This window comes from Saccopteryx bilineata, chromosome 3 (genome assembly GCF_036850765.1).
Source record: "Saccopteryx bilineata isolate mSacBil1 chromosome 3, mSacBil1_pri_phased_curated, whole genome shotgun sequence".
NCBI classification, from domain to species: Eukaryota; Metazoa; Chordata; class Mammalia; order Chiroptera; family Emballonuridae; genus Saccopteryx; species Saccopteryx bilineata.
The window spans coordinates 146,569,197-146,585,350 of NC_089492.1; the positions used below are offsets into that span (position 1 = coordinate 146,569,197).

The window sequence follows — 16,154 nt, forward strand, 5'->3', positions numbered from 1 at the left end:
CTTTTGCACGCCCCCTTCTCCCTAGCCGGGCAAGATTGAGCTCACACCTGAGCCCACTGGTGGCCAGCCGGCTTCCGCCCCTGCCAGCAGAACCGCGCTTTTGTCTCCCGCTGCCGCCCGCTCTCCGGTGCGCCCTCAGCCGTGTGGGTGGGGGCGTTGCAGCTCGGACCCTAAGACTCACTACCGTAGACCCGAAAGCTCCCTCCTTCTATGCGACTCTGCTCTGAATGCCGCGGGGGGGGGGGCTTGTTTGGCTGCTCTCCTGCTTCCCTTTGCTGGTATTGCTGTTTCCGGGGGAAATATTCACTTCAGCTTTGGGGAGTGACTCGTCCCAGGGGTTAGAGTGGCTATCTCCCAAAAATGTTTCTCCCTATGCCTCCTAGATTGCACTCTCTTCCTGATACTGTGGTTCTCTCCCCTCTCCCTCCGTCTCCAGGAGCCCCGGGTGAGTGTTTGTGAGAGAGATGTTCTGCGTGGTCCCTTTAAGAAGGATCCTGGGTCTGAGAAATCAGACTCTCTCACAAACAGTATCCTGACTTGTTTCAAGCTAAATACTGTCCTTATGCTTCTTCTGGGCTCTGGGGCTGCAGGCTGGGGCTTTGTTCCTGGGGCTCAGGGCCCTTTCCCCTCTGCTAAACTCACTTCCCGCCACGCGAGTCTCTCCCTGCTGCCGTTCGCTCCGAGAAGCTGGGCAGCCCTCTCCGCGTTTCCGCTTTTCCTACCAGTCTCTGGGTGGCTTCTTCAGCATTCCTGGGTTGAAGAGTCCTTTTAGTTTAGTCCAAAGTTGGTTTTTCCAGTTGATAGTTCATAAAATTAGTTTGTAATCCACATTGGTTCTGGGAGGTAGATGCTGGTACGTTCGCCTACTCCAGCGCCATCTTGTCTCTCCGACTGTGTCTTGAATTTTTAAAATTTATTTTAATTTTTTTCTTTACTAAACTTACCACCTATCTAATAATGAAAGTCAGTAGTGTAGTATAGAAAAGATAAAAGATATGTTTATAGTACCCATTTATAGTGACAAAGATACCTATATTTTTGGCCTGCTCCAAAACAAAAGAAATTTAATTTTTTCCCTGTTGTCATATACTTCTCTTTTCATCTCTTCCTTATTTTATTTTATTTTATTTTATTTTATTTTATTTTTGTGACAGAGACAGAGTCAAGGAGTGGGACAGACAGGAATGGAGAGAGATGAGAAGCATCGATTCTTTGTTACAGCACCTTAGTTGTTCATTGATTGCTTTCTCATATGTGCCTTAACCGTGGGGCTACAGCAGACCGAGTGACTCCTTGCTCAAGACAGAGACTTTGGGCTCAAGCTGGTGAGCCTTGCTCAAACCAGATGAGCCCTCACTCAAGCTGGCCACTTTGAGGTCTTGAACCTGGGCCCTCCATGTCCCAGTCTCCCAGTCCAATGCTTTATCCACTGCACCACTGCCTGGACAGGCTCATCTCTTTAGTTTGAGAACCTGGAAGATTATTCATGTAATCTTTCTCCCTGCTCCTACATATTTCCCCTTGGCCACTATTCCTTAAAACTTTACCAATGGGGCAACAGGTTGGGTCCCTTTTGCTATAGAATCTGATGAAAATTTAGAGTAAAAAATAAATTGAAATTTAATTGTTAAAATTATATTTTTGAGCCTGATTAGGCTGTGGCGCAGTAGATAGAGCATCGGACTGGGATGCGGAGGACCCAGGTTTGAGACCCCCAAGGTCGCCAGTTTGAGCGCAGGCTCATCTGGTTTGAGCAGAGTTCACCCTCTTGGGCCCAAGGTCGCTGGCTTGAGCAAGGGGTTACTCGGTCTGCTGAAGGCCCCACTGTCAAGCCACATATGAGAAAGCAATCAATGAACAACTAAAGTGTTGCAATGAGAAACTAATAATTGATGCTTCTCATCTCTCTCCATTCCTGCCTGTTTGTCCCTATCTATCCCTCTCTCTGACTCTCTGTCTCTGTAAAATAATAAAAATAAAAAATAAATAAAAATTAATAAAATTATATTTTTGAAACATCTATGTTTATTCTAAGCTTGATTTTTATTAATAACAAGTATGTTGATTTATGATCCATTAAGGCAATTTTTTGCTTATTTTTTAATATTACCTTCTCATCAAAAGTTTTTATTGTTTCATATGTAGATCATTTTAATTCCTACTATCCCTGTGCAACAGAAAGAACAGAAGGAATTCCCACTTAATGGATCAGAATGTGGACAACCAAGATAGTTAAAGATGTGACTAGGACACAGCTTTCTAGTTTGAATGTCTTCAGAGCTCTGGGAAAGAGTTTGAGTAAGAAGCTGAAGACAAGAATATTCATGTTCCACCTAGAGGCATTCAAATGTTTTTTTTTTATTATTTTTAGAAGATTGTATCAGTAAATCAGAGCTGCTGGTGGTAGCTTCTTCGTAGCCTCTGGATAAGAGACTATCTTGCTTAGGGCTCTTTCTACCATATTTTTACATAGATGTGTGTTTGTGGAAAAGTCAACTATAAGAAACTGCCTTTTGTCAAAATTGTTATCCTTTATGCTGGTGCTAACTTGATTACTTATTGTTGTCAAGTTTTTTAGTTTATGTGCATGATGGGATAATAAGCTCTTATTATATATTAAACAACTGATGCTTCAATATTCTTATTTACAGTCTATTTTAAAATACACTGTTAGGCCTGACTGGTGGTGGTGCAGTGAATAGAGCATCAACCTGGGATGCTGTGGTCCCAGGTTCAAAATTCGGAGGTCACTGGCTTGAGCACAGGCTTGCCAGCTTGTGCATGGGATTGTTGACATGGTTCCATGGTCACTGTCTTTAGCCCAAGGTCACAGGCTTGAGCAAGGGATCACCGGCTCATCTGGAGCTCCCAGTCAAGGCACTCATGAGAAACATTCAATGAATAACTAAATTGACACAACTACAGTTGATGCTTCTCTTCTCTATCCCTTCCTCCCTCCCTCCCTCTCTCTCTCTCTCTGTCCCTTGCATAAAAAAAGCACTTTTAGTGTTGATTTAGAGAATACCTAACTGAATTTATTGTATATTTAATAATGAAGAGAAAAGTAAACTTAAAAATAGAAAGGTACCCAAAGAGATGTCAAAGTTCAAGCACTAGTGTTTAATTTTGTTTGTTGTTTATTTACTTCTTCAAGCTTTATTGAGATATAACTGAGATATAACATTGTGTAAGTTGAAGGTATACAATGTGTTGATTTGATTTATATATATATATATGTGTTGATTTGATTTATATATATATATATATATATATATATATATATATTGCAGTATCATTACCACTGTAGCATTAGCTAACACCTCCATCATGTCACAAATTTACCATTTTTTTTGTGTGTGTGTGTGCTGAGAACATTTAAAATCTACTCTCCCATCCAAGTACTAACCAGGCCCAACCCTGCTTAGCTTCAGAGATCAGACAACCGAACCACCCGGTGCATTCAGGGTGGTACGGCCGTAGACTAAAATCTACTCTCTTAGCAATTTTCCAGTATATAATACATATTGTTAACTACAGTCACAATGCTGTGTATTACATCCCCAAATTCATTCATCTTCTCACTGGAAGTTTGTACTCTGACCATCTCTGCATTTCTCCCTTTAGATTCCACATGGAAGTGTTATCAGTTTTGTCTTTCTCTGTCTGACTTGACTTAGCATAATGCTCTCAAGATCCATGTGTGATGTCACAAATGGCAAGATTCCATTTTTCTCATGGTTGAATAATCGACTGCATGCATATAGACACTGTGTCTTCTTTATTCATTCATCAGTTGATGGACACCTAATATTTTCTTATAAGTATCTACTGAATAAATGAAGAGCCATGCAGATGCTTACTCAGAGAATATTTATTCCTACTTTATAGAGAACTTGAATGAGGTTGGTGATCTAGCTTCTTAGTCTATAGAATAGAAACTCCATGTAAAGAGACTATGAAATTGGGGTAGAGCCTCCTAAACGCAGGGCAGGCAAAAATATTATTACAACAGTTTGATAGTAAGGGGTAGAAGGTAATAAGGGAAAGAAAAAAGACCAAAACAAAAAACAGTAGTTTGTGGCCAGGGAGAGCAATGGCAAATAATTTCCTGAGGGGACATCACTGTCTTGCCAACAATGACTATGTCATCACAAAAACATTTTACCAGTACTATTTGCACCAAGAATTCAGGAAAATTCATTTTATGATGTTCAAAATTGTTGACCTGAGAATAGTTTTTTTGTTTTTGGACAGAGACAGAGAAAGAGTCAGAGAGAAGGACAGACGGACAGGAAGGGAGAGAGATGAGAAGCATCAATTCTTCATTGTGGCTCCTCAGCTCTTCATTGATTGCTTTCTCATATGTGCCTTGACTAGTGGGAGGGGCTACAGCAGAGTGAGTGACCCCTTGCTCAAGCCAGCGACCTTGGGATCATTTATAATCCCACGCTCAAACCAGTGACCCCCCACTCAAGCCAGTGACCCTGTGCTCAAGCTGGATGAGCCCGCACTCAAGCCGTTGATCTCTGGGTTTGGAATGTGGGTCCCCCGCATCCCAGTATGGCTCTCTATCCATTATACCACCATCTGGTCAGGCAACTGGAAAATGTTTTAACAAAGTGAAAAGTTTTAGTTTCTTGGAAAACTCATTTACGGGAATGGAGTGGGAAAGTCAGAAATCTTGTTCCTTGTCTCCCTTCTAAAAGATTAATGCCTAATAGTCTTACTTGTTTTGCCACCAACCATGTCATCAGTTGTACAGTAGAAAAATAACTTTCATATACAGTGTGTATCTATTCAGTGTCACAACTGTTAGTAAAATTCTGTACTTTTTTCATTTGGTAATGTACTTTGAGACCATTGTCTATTTGTTGATAAAGCAGAATCTAGTGACATGTTTCTACATGGGTATTTTATTTGGGGTTTTGTGAGGTCTTTTCAGAAAGATGAAGTAGGGTTTCAGATACAGCAAAAGTGAATTTAGAACTCTGATATTTTCAGGACTGTTTCTGTTTTTATTGTTTAAATGCTCTCCTTTTTTTTTTTTTTTTTTTTTTTTTTGTATTTTTCTTAAGTTGGAAACAGGGAGGCAGTCAGACAGACTCCTGCATGCACCTGACCAGGATTCACCCGGCATGCCCACCAGGGGGCAATACTCTGCCCATCTGGGGTGTCGCTCTGTTGCAACCAGAGCCATTCTAGCACCTGAGGCAGAGGCCACAGAGCCATCCCCAGTGCCCAGGCCATCTTTGCTCCAATGGAGCCTTGGCTGCAGGAGGGGAAGAGAGAGAGACAGAGAGGAAGGAGGGGGGGTGGAGAAGCAAATGGGCACTTCTCCTATGTGCCCTGGCCGGGAATCGAACCCAGGTCCCCCGCATGCCAGGCCGACGCTCTACCGCTGAGCCAACCAGCCAGGGCCTTAAATGCTCTCCTTTTAGTTTTACTTTTAATTCCTGAGCCAAGTAGTTAAAACAACATGTTTCTGGAACAAAACACCTGAGGCTGACTTGTGGCTTTGTTGCCAGAGGCTTATATAGAAGATACCTCTTAAAATGCCAAATACAGCAATATCTGGGGCTTTTAAAACAATATTGCTCAAATTATTTGTTAGTGTTGAACATGGAGGACTGTGACCAATTTTGATGTATATTGCTTTACTTAGCTGTAAAACACCCCCTTTTGTTTTATGGGGGGGAAAAAGAATGTAGTTCTTACAGCTTGCCTGTTTAAAATAATAGACTCTGGCCCTGGCTGGTTGGCTCAGTGGTAGAGTGTTGGCCCGATGTCGGGAGCCGATCAACAACTGCTGGCTGACAAGGTCACAGCAGGAGAAGACCCACAACTGCTGGCTGACAAGGTCGCAGCAGAAGACCCACAACTGCTGGCTGATAAGGTCACAGCAGAAGAAGATCAAAAACTGCTGATTGACAAAGTCACAGCAGAGAAGACCAATGGCTGCGGGGTGACAAAGTCACAGCAGAGAAGACCAATGGCTGTGGGGTGACAAAGTCACCGCAAAGGAAAGGCACAACAATACTTCCCCCTTTGACTTTTTGAATTAATCTGGCCTTATATCCCCCCTTTTCTGGGTGTGTGCTATTAATTATGGCACAGGGATAATAGTACCGTGCTTTCCCTGTAGATTCGTAGTGATTTCTTTGGAAATGAGACAGAGGATGTGAGTTCCACAGAAAAGCCTGTAAGCCCCTTGAACTGGGCTCATAGACATAAGAGGCTGGCTATGATATCCCTCGTAAAGGGTTAAGTTTGTAGGAGAATTCCTTCTTAATCATGTTAAAAAGAATAGATTGTGACTTGTGAATGGTTAGGGGGCAGTGGCTGTGCACAGAGCACCCTTCGGCCTTCACTTAACATTTTTCCTCCCTAGCCTTTTCATGTGATAAGTAGAGAAACATTCCTTTCTTCTTGCATATTTGATCTGCAAATAGTGGTATATTCTGAGAAGAATAGAGTCAGAACTTAACTAGTGTTTAAATATAATAAATAAGTAATATTTGACTAGACAATAGTATCTTAGGTAAGGTATAGTAGAATGGCCCATTGTGTGGCCTAGGATGAGAGCATAGTCAGCAGGAAAAGAATGTTTTACTAAGAGAATTGTCTTTTGACTAAAGGCAATTGCTAGGCTTTCTCAATGAGATGTTCTCATGAGATTTAAAAATGTAGGGAAATCCATAGAATGTCTTGTGTTGCTGCTGGGCTATCTTGCAAGTGCACTCTGCATATCTTTGGATGAAAGCTATTCTTGATGTTATGTTAATTTCTTTAGAGGCAAACCTTTTAGAATCTTGTGAGAAAAAGTAGGACACTGCATAAACCCAAGGCCATTTACCTGAGCAAGCGGTGGTCCATTGTTAGTCGTCTGCTAAATCTCTCTCTGCCCCTTAACTCACAACAGCAGTAAAGTTAGTTAACTATTAGTACTAATACTTTAAAAGCTTTTATTGATGTTGTTATCGCTATTCAAGTTATTTTGTATTTTGAATGATTTGCTACCTGATTTGTGACTCATAGATGTAAATTAACTGTTATCCGGAAACATGCAAACATAGTGAAAACAAAAATAATAATTAACACCATGTGATTGTAACTCGGTGTGCGTGTATAAAAAGGGAGCTATACTAGCATTTGGTAGAGATGCCTGGCAGTAAATGCTAACCGGAGAATAAAGAGAAAGAAAAGAATTCGGCTCTCTCACTCCATTTTCGCCGACGCCGTCTCCTCCAGTAGGACCCCTGGATCCCCCCCGGGGCTGGACCCCGGCAGCCCAGCATGTAGGTTTGATTCCTAGGAGAAGCACCCATTTTCTTTTACACCTTTTCCCCTCTCCTTTCTCTTTATCTCTCTCTTCCCCTCCATTGGAGCATAGCTGGCCCAGGCGCTGAGGAGGGCTCCATGGCCTCTGCCTCAGGCACTAGAATGGCTCCAGTTGCAATGGAGCAAACGCCCCAGATGGGCAAAGCATTGCCTTCTAGTGGGCTTGCCGGGTGAATCCTGGTCAGGTGCGTGGAGGAGTCTCTTTCTCTGCCTCCTCACTTCTCACTTCAGAAACAAAAAAATAATAATAACAGAATCTGTTAGAAGTGAAAGCCATTTCTCCAGTCTTCTGCCTTAATTTAGATTGTTGATCTCCCTGTTATAAATGAATTGGCACACTAAGCATCTAACTAAAAGCATGTTACATTTGCAGAAATCTATAAACAGTCCACCTGCCAGAATCCACAGAAAAGCATGCAATTAACTGGCAATGTAGCTACAGCAGGTGCCAAAAGCCAAGATTTGGACACTTGGCTGGACACTTTCCCTGTCACCATCTTTGGGAAAGAGAATAAATCAGGAATTTATCTGTTGAAAAAGCTAGTCTTAAAATAACTTACTTGATTTGAAATGTAAATAAATATTTACATTTACTGATCAAACTGATACATATTTAACCAGGATTTTATTTAGAAAGAAACTTGTGAACTGTATTAAAGACCATCCTCATGAGTTCAGCTCCAAAATCATTCCATTACCCGGAATATCTCCAAAGCAGGAAACAGAAGACATGAGGGCAGTTTTCTTCTGCTTCAACCAAGCGTATTCTCTGCTGTTACTGGATGAAGGCTGATTTATATATCTGTTGTCTTTGCCTGGCTAGGAAAGGATGAGAGGTAATAATCCCAAAGCAAAAGACAGTTTATAGCATAATATGCACCAGACAGGGTTATACAGACATTGGAGAAACAACTGTACATTTTCAAAGTTTTCTAAGAGCTAAAAAATACTGCAATAATTCATTCAGTTACGTTCCTTTAAAGAGAAATGGAATATCTAACTATCTCATTTGGGGAAAATATATATGTGTTATTTAGAATCTGGTAATCAATCGCTTCTCGGCCTTTTGGCTAAGATCAAGTGTAGAATCTGGTAATCAGAGACTTAGAGTTTGTTCCAGCAACTTGGACTTCTTAGTCAAGGAGAATATAGAATTATTATTTGTAATTGCCCAAAGCTGGAAAATTGTGGTATATTCACACAATGTAACAGTACACAGTAATGAAAATGAACAAACTACTGCCACACACAACAGAGATGAACTTCACTCACATAATTTCAAATGAAACTATATACAAAATACTACATGCCATATGATTTTAAAAGAATCATTCAAAAAGAGGGAAAACTAACCTATGATTTTTATAAGTTATAGAGATTACATTTGGGGAGGATGGTGGAAGCAGTGACTATAAAGAAATCATGGGAGGTTTCTGGGATGTGGCAATTCTGTTTCTTGAGCTGGTTGATGTGCTGACTTTGTGATAAATTAGTAATATGCACATTTAAGATTAATATACGTTTACAGATATATATTGCCCTTCAGTAAAAACCTTAACTAAAGGTAAAAAAGAATGTATTTTCCCTAAATGGCTGAAAATTGATAAAAAAACAAAGGTCTAGATAGTGAAGATACTGTTTCATCTTTTTCTTGCCCTACTCCTCTCCTTTTTAATTGAATAGTACATATTACGAGGTATCAAAAGCCATTTCCACTTTCCATCTTTGGTTTGCTGTATAGGAATATTATTTCAGAAAACACTAGTACTGCATTTAGAGGATGGAATAATTCTCAGGTAAACAAGCAACATAGTTAAAACAATATAGGGCCTGACCAGGCGGTGGCGCAGTGGATAGAGTGTTGGACTGGGATGCAGAGGACCCAGGTTTGAGACCCCGAGGTCGCCAGCTTGAGTGTGGGCTCATCTGGTTTGAGCAAAAGCCCACCAGCTTGAACCCAAGGTCACTGGCTCCAGCAAGGGGCTACTCGGTCTGCTGAAGGCCTGCGGTCAAGGCACATATGAGAAAGCAGTCAATGAACAACTAAGGTGTTGCAACGCGCAATGAAAAACTAATGATTGATGCTTCTCATCTCTCTCCGTTCCTGTATGTCTGTCCCTGTCTATCTCTGCCTCTGTAAAAAAAAAAAAAAAAAGTATTCTTTCCTTGGAAAATTTCAATCATATACAAAACTAAAGACATTAATATAATGAATCCCTATATACCCAATTTTAATAATTATCAACTCATGGCCGATCATGTTTAGCCCCACTAAAAATCACCCTCTTTCTTTTTTTAAAATCTTTTTTATTCACTCTTTTTTTTTTAGAGAGGAGAGAGAGAGGGAGAGAGAGAGAGAGGGAGAGAGATAGAGGAGAGAGAGACAGAGAGAGAGAAGGGAGAGGAGCTGGAAGCATCAACTCCCATATGTGCCTTGACCAGGCAAGCCCAGGGTTTTGAACCAGCCACCTCAGCATTTCCAGGTCGACGCTTTATCCACTGTGCCACCACAGGTCAGGCAGAATCACCCTTTTTCAATCACTCTAATCTGTCCTTTATTCTCCATTGTTAGTCCTTTAGGCTTCTATTACTTCATTCAACATTCCTTTGTTTATTCTTCATATATCAATTGCATTAAATCCAGTTGAATAATTAAATCCAATGAATACATTTTTGTCCTTATATTACCTGAGATCCCTGCATATGGTGATTCTGTTGATCACTGACTCCTTGAAATTCCTTTTCCTTAGGCTTCTCTGGTATGGTTTTACCTGGTCTTTTCTACTACTTTTTTTTTTTTTAACTTTTTTTATTTTATTTATTCATTTTTAGAGAGGAGAGAGACAGAGGAGAGAGAGACAGAGAGAGAGAGAAGGGGGGAGGAGCTGGAAGCATCAACTCCCATATGTGCCTTGACCAGGCAAGCCCAGGGTTTTGAACCGGCGACCTCAGCATTTCCAGGTCGATGCTTTATCCACTGCGCCACCACAGGTCAGGCATTTTTTTTATCTTTTCTTCATGATTTTCTTCCTGTGGTCTTCTTCCTACCTTGCTTCTTCAGAGTTATTGTTCCACCAGAGCTCTGTTCCAGTCCTCAATTCATGTGGGTGATTTTATCAACACTCATGTCCTTGACTTCCACTTATATTCTGATGGCTTCTGAGTCCACATCTCCAGTCCAGAACGTTCTATTTTACACTAAGTCCCTCCAGAGAGCTATTTGCTAGGCATTTCACTTTAGATGACCCAAAGGCATCTGTGGCAAACTTACTAATTAATATTCCACCCACCAAAACCAACCACCAATTTATTCTCCTATTCTTCCATTAATAATACAATTTTATTGACTCTATTCCCTATGCTATACTTTATATCCCTGTGATGATTTTTTTTTAACTGCCAATTTGTACATCTTAATCTTTTCACCCCACTCCCATCTGGCAACCATCAGTTTGTTCTGTGCATCTATGAGTCTCTTTATATTTTGTTTTTTAGATTCCACAATAAGTGAAATTATATAGTATTTGTCTTTCTCTGATTGACTTATTTCATTTAGCATAATACCCTCTAAACCTATCAATATTGCCCTAAATTGTAATATTTCATTGTATGTGTGTACCACATCTTCTTTAGTCAATCATTAATCAGTGGACACTTGGCTTGCTTCTTTACCTTGGCTATTGTAAATAATGCTGCAGTGAACATAGTGATGCCTATATCTTTCTGAAGTAATGTTTTGGATTTCTTTGGATAAATACCCAGGACTGAAATTTCCAGGTCAGAAGGTAGTTTTATTTTTAATTTTTTGAGAAACCTCTATAATGTTTCCCTAGTGGCTGCACCAATTTGCAGTCCCAACAGTGCAAATGAGTTTCCTTTTCTTTATATCCTTGCTAATACTTTTGTTTTTTGATTTATTAATGATACTCATTCTGACAGGTATGAGATGGTCTTGTGGTTTTAATTTGCATTTCTCTGATGATTAGTGACACTAAGCATCTTTTCATGTCTATTCGCAATCTGTATGTCCTCTTGGAAGAAATATTTATTTAGATCCTCTGCCCAAGTTTTTTTTTTTTTTTAATTTTTTTTTAAATTTTTTTTTAAATTTTTTTTTTTTTTTTTCATTTTTCTGAAGCTGGAAACAGGGAGAGACAGTCAGACAGACTCCCGCATGCACCCGACCGGGATCCACCCGGCACGCCCACCATGGGGCGACGCTCTGCCCACCAGGGGGGATGCTCTGCCCATCCTGGGCGTCGCCATGTTGCAACCAGAGCCACTCTAGCGCCTGAGGCAGAGGCCACAGAGCCATCCCCAGCGCCCGGGCCATCTTTGCTCCAATGGAGCCTCGGCTGCGGGAGGGGAAGAGAGAGACAGAGAGGAAAGCGCGGCGGAGGGGTGGAGAAGCAAATGCCTCTGCCCAAGTTTTATTGGATTGTTTTTGTTGTTGTTCTTTGTCGGTTTTTTTGTTGTTGTTTTTGGTTTTCTTTTTCGTGGGGTTTATCTTTTTTTGGTGTTCTTTTTTCTTGTGTGTGTTCAGTTGTATGACTTTTTTTATATACTTTGGATATTAATCTCTTATTGATATATCACTGGTGAATATCTTCTCTCATTAGGTAGGTTGTCTTTCTGTTTTGTTGATATTTTCCTTTGCTGTGCAAAAGTTTTTAGTTTGATGTAGTTCTACTTATTTTTTTCTTTTTCTTTTTTTTTATGTGTCAGTACTTTTAATGTTGTGTACATAAAATTATAGTAAAAAGACAGCTATAGACAAGACATAGCCCCTCCATTTCCATGATCAGCACACTGCATCACATTAAACCGAGTTTATATTCCACCATCAAGTGCGGTTCTCCCATTTGTTCACTTTGTGATGGGTCATTAAGAATATCTTCAAACCCAATAGTATCATCATTGCCCCTCAAAATATCCAGTGAAAGGTTTGAGCTTGGAAGAAAGGGAAGACGCTGAACCTGTTGCACTGCCTTGAATTCCATCTGCAGTTTTAGTGGAGCAAACAGACCCTGGATGTTCCTCAGTGTAGAAAAATTCATTTTATCTTGGTTGAGCTGGAAATTTTTTTCTGATAATTCAAGAGGATGACTGGGCAAAAGTTCATTTTTCACACAAGAAAAACCTTTTCGAAGAAGATCATGATTTTCAAAAGGTCTACTTGCTGAAAGTTCAGTAACTGGAATACTGTCCTTTAGCTGAGATCCAAGTCCTCTGGTATTCATTTTCAGCTCGCTCTGCAAACACCTTCCAATCTGTTGTTTATTTTTTTTCTTTTGCTTCCCTTGCCTATAGAGATATAGCCAAAAAATATATTAAGAGCACTGTCGAAGGGTTTTCTGTCAATGTTTTCTTCTAGGAGGTTTATAGTTTAAACTCTTACATTTAGGTTTTTAATCCATTTTGAGTTTATTCTTGTATGTGGTACAAGAAAGTGGCCTACTTTTATTTTTTTGCATGTTTCTGTTCAGTTTTTCCAACACCATTTACTGAAGAGACTGCCTTTACCCCATTGTATATTCTTGCCTCCTTTGTCACAGATTAGTTGGCCATATTGTCATGAGTTTATTTCTGAGCTCTCTATTCTATTCTGTTGATCTATGTGTCTGCTTTTATGCCAGTATAGTGCTGTTTTGATTACTCTAGCCTTGTAATATAGTTTCATATCAGGTAGTGTAATACCTCCAACTTTGTTCTTCTTTCTAAAAGATTGCTTCAGCTATTTAGAATCTTTTGTGGTTCCATATAAATTTTAAGATTCTTTGTTTGAGTTCTATGAAAAATGCCATTGGCATTTTGATAGGGATTGCATTGAATTTATAGATTACTTTGGGTAGTACAGGCAGCTTAACAATGCTAATTCTTCCTATCCACGAGCATAATGTATGCATCCATTTATTTGTTCTTTAATTTCTTTCTTTTTTTTTTTCTTTTTCTTTTTTGTATTTTTCCGAAGCCAGAAACAGGGAGGCAGTCAGACAGACTCCCGCATTCGCCCGACCGGGATCCACCTGGCACTCCCACCAGGGGGTGACGCTCTGCCCATCCAGGGTGTCGCTCTGTTGCAACCAGAGCCACTCTAGCGCCTGAGACAGAGGCCATGAAGCCATCCTCAGCACCCAGGCCAACTTTGCTCCAATGGAGCCTTGGCTGCGGGAGGGGAAGAGAGAGACAGAGAGGAAGGAGAGGGGGAGGAGTGGAGAAGCAGATGGGCACTTCTCCTGTGTGCCCTGGCCGGGAATCGAACCCGGGACTCCTGCATGCCAGGCCGACACTCTACCACTGAGCCAACCGGCCAGGGCCCCAAGTATGGATCTTTTACCTCCTTGGTTAAATTTACTCCTAAGTATTTTTTAAATGCAATTCTAAATGGAATTTAAAAAATTTTCTCTTTCTGATAGTTTTTATTGGTGTATAAAAATGCAACCAATTTATGAACATTAATTTTGTATACTGCTACTTTCCTGAATTCATTTACCCATTTATAATCATTTTTTGGTGGAATTTTTAGAATTCCCTATATATACTATCATGTCATCTGCAAATAGTGACAATTTTACTTCTTTCTTTCCTATCTGGAGGCCTTTTTGTCTTATTGCTGTGGTTAGGAACTCTAAACTATGTTGTATAGAAGTGGTGAAGTGGACATCTTTGTTTTGTTCCTTATTTTAAGGAAAACACATATAGCTTTTCATCATTGAGTATTATATTAACTATGGGTTTATCATATATGGCATTTATTATGTTGAGGTATATTTCCTCTATTTCCTCTTTGCTGAGATTTTTATTATAAATGGGTGCTGGATTTTACTAAATACTTTTTCTGCATCTATTGATATGATTATATAGCTTTTATCCTTCATTTTGCTTATGTGTTTTATCATGTAATTGATTTGCTGATATTAGGCCAACCTTGCATCACAGGAATAAATCCCACTTGGTCATGGTATATTATTTTTTTAAGTATATTGCTGAATTTGGACTACTAATATTTTGTTGAGAATTTTTGCATGTTCATCAGGGATGTTGGCTTATTTTATTTTTAATGTCTTTGGCATTGGAATCAGGGCAATGCTGGCCTCGTAAAATGAGCTTGGGAGACTTCCCTCCTCTTGAATTTTTTGGAATAGTTTGTAAAGGATAAGTGTTAATTCTTCTTTGAATGTTTGGTAAAATTCACCTGCAATGTTATCTAGTCTAGGACTTTTGTTTGTGGGAGTTTTTTTATTACAAATTCAATTTTGTTAAGAGTTACCAGTCTGTTTAAATGTTCTGTTTCTTCTTGTCTCAGTCTTGGAAGATTGTATGTTTCTAGAATTATTTATTTGTTCTAGGTTGTCCAATTTCTTGGCATATAATTTTTTGTAGTATTTTCTTATAATCTTTGTATTTCTTTTATTTTTAGAGCACATGAGAAAGAGAGAGTGAGAGGAGAAGGGGGGACAGAGAGACAAGAAGGGAGAGAGATGAGAACTTCAACTCGTAGTTGCAGCACTTTAGTTGTTCATTGATTGCTTCTCATACATGCCTTGAAGGGGTGTGTGGCTCAAGCAGAGCCATTGACCCCTTGCTCAAGCCAACGACCTTGGGATCATGTTGATGATCCCACACTCAAGTCAGTGATACTGCACTTGCCTACCTGTAGTGGCACAGTGGATAAAGCGCCAACCTGGAAATGCTGAGGTCACCAGTTCAAAACCCTGGGCTTGCCTGGTCAAGGCACATATGGGAGTTGATGCTTCCAGCTCCTCATCACCTTCTCCCTCTCTCCCTCTCTGTCTCTCTCTCTCCCTTTCTCTCTCCTCTCTAAAATGAATTAAAAAAAAAAAGTGATCCTGCACTCAAGCTGGTGAACCTGCACTCAAGCTGGATGAGCCTATGCTCAAGCCAGTGACCTTGGGGTTTCAAACCTGGGACCTCAGCATCCCAAGTCAATACTCTATCCACTGTGCCACCACCAGACAGGCTAACCTTTGTATTTCTGTGGTGCCAGTTGTCATTTCTCTTTCCTTTCTTTTTTTCTTTTACTGATTTTTGGGGGTGGCGGGGGCAGAGAGATAGACAGGAATGTCGATCTGTTCCTGTGTGTGCCCTGATCGGGGACCAAACTGGCAACCTCTGTGCTCCAGAATGAGGCTCTAACCAACCAAGCCATCTGGCTAGGCCATTTCTGATTTTATTTATTTGGGCTCTCTCTCTTTAATTCTTGATGAGTCTGGTTAAAGATTTATTAATTTAATTTTTTTTCCCCTGAAGTTGGAAACAGGGAGGCAGTGAGACAGACTCCCGCATGCGCCCAACCGGGATCCACCGGCACGCCCACCAGGGGGCGATGCTCTGCCCATCTTGGGGCGTCGCTCTGTGGCAATCAGAGCCATTTTAGCACCTGAGGCAGAGGCCACAGAGCCATCCCCAGCTCCCGGGCAAACTTTTGTTCCAATGGAGCCTTGGCTGTGGGAGGGGAAGAGAGAGACAGAGAGGAAGGAGAGGGGAGGGGGGTGGTGGAGAAGCAGATGGGCACTTCTCCTGTGTGCCCTGGCTGGGAATCGAACCCAGGACTCCCGCAAGCCAGGTTGACGCTCTACCAGTGAGCCAACCAGCCAGGGCCAAATTTATTTTATTTTTAAAAAGATTCTATTTATTGTTTTAGAGAGAAGAGAGAGAGAGAGAAAGGTGGGGGTGGGGGGGATAAAGGGAAGCATCAATTTGTACCTGCTTCTGGTATGTGTCTTTTTTTTTATTTCTTTTTTAAATTTTATTTATTTTTTGTATTTTTCTGAAGTTGGAAACCGGGAGGCAGT

General features: G+C 40.5%; 1 non-coding gene and 1 pseudogene across 1 annotated transcript; one reads left to right on the top strand and one right to left on the bottom strand.

The window, feature by feature from the left end:
• Nucleotides 1–8,388: 8,388 nt before the first annotated feature.
• Nucleotides 8,389–8,574, top strand: LOC136332541 (U2 spliceosomal RNA). Its single transcript, XR_010730765.1, has one exon. It is a non-coding gene; the product is annotated as a U2 spliceosomal RNA (small nuclear RNA).
• A 3,522-nt stretch (nucleotides 8,575–12,096) lies between these two features.
• LOC136328819 (proteasome maturation protein pseudogene) lies at nucleotides 12,097–12,603 on the bottom strand (annotated as a pseudogene).
• Nucleotides 12,604–16,154: the final 3,551 nt, after the last annotated feature.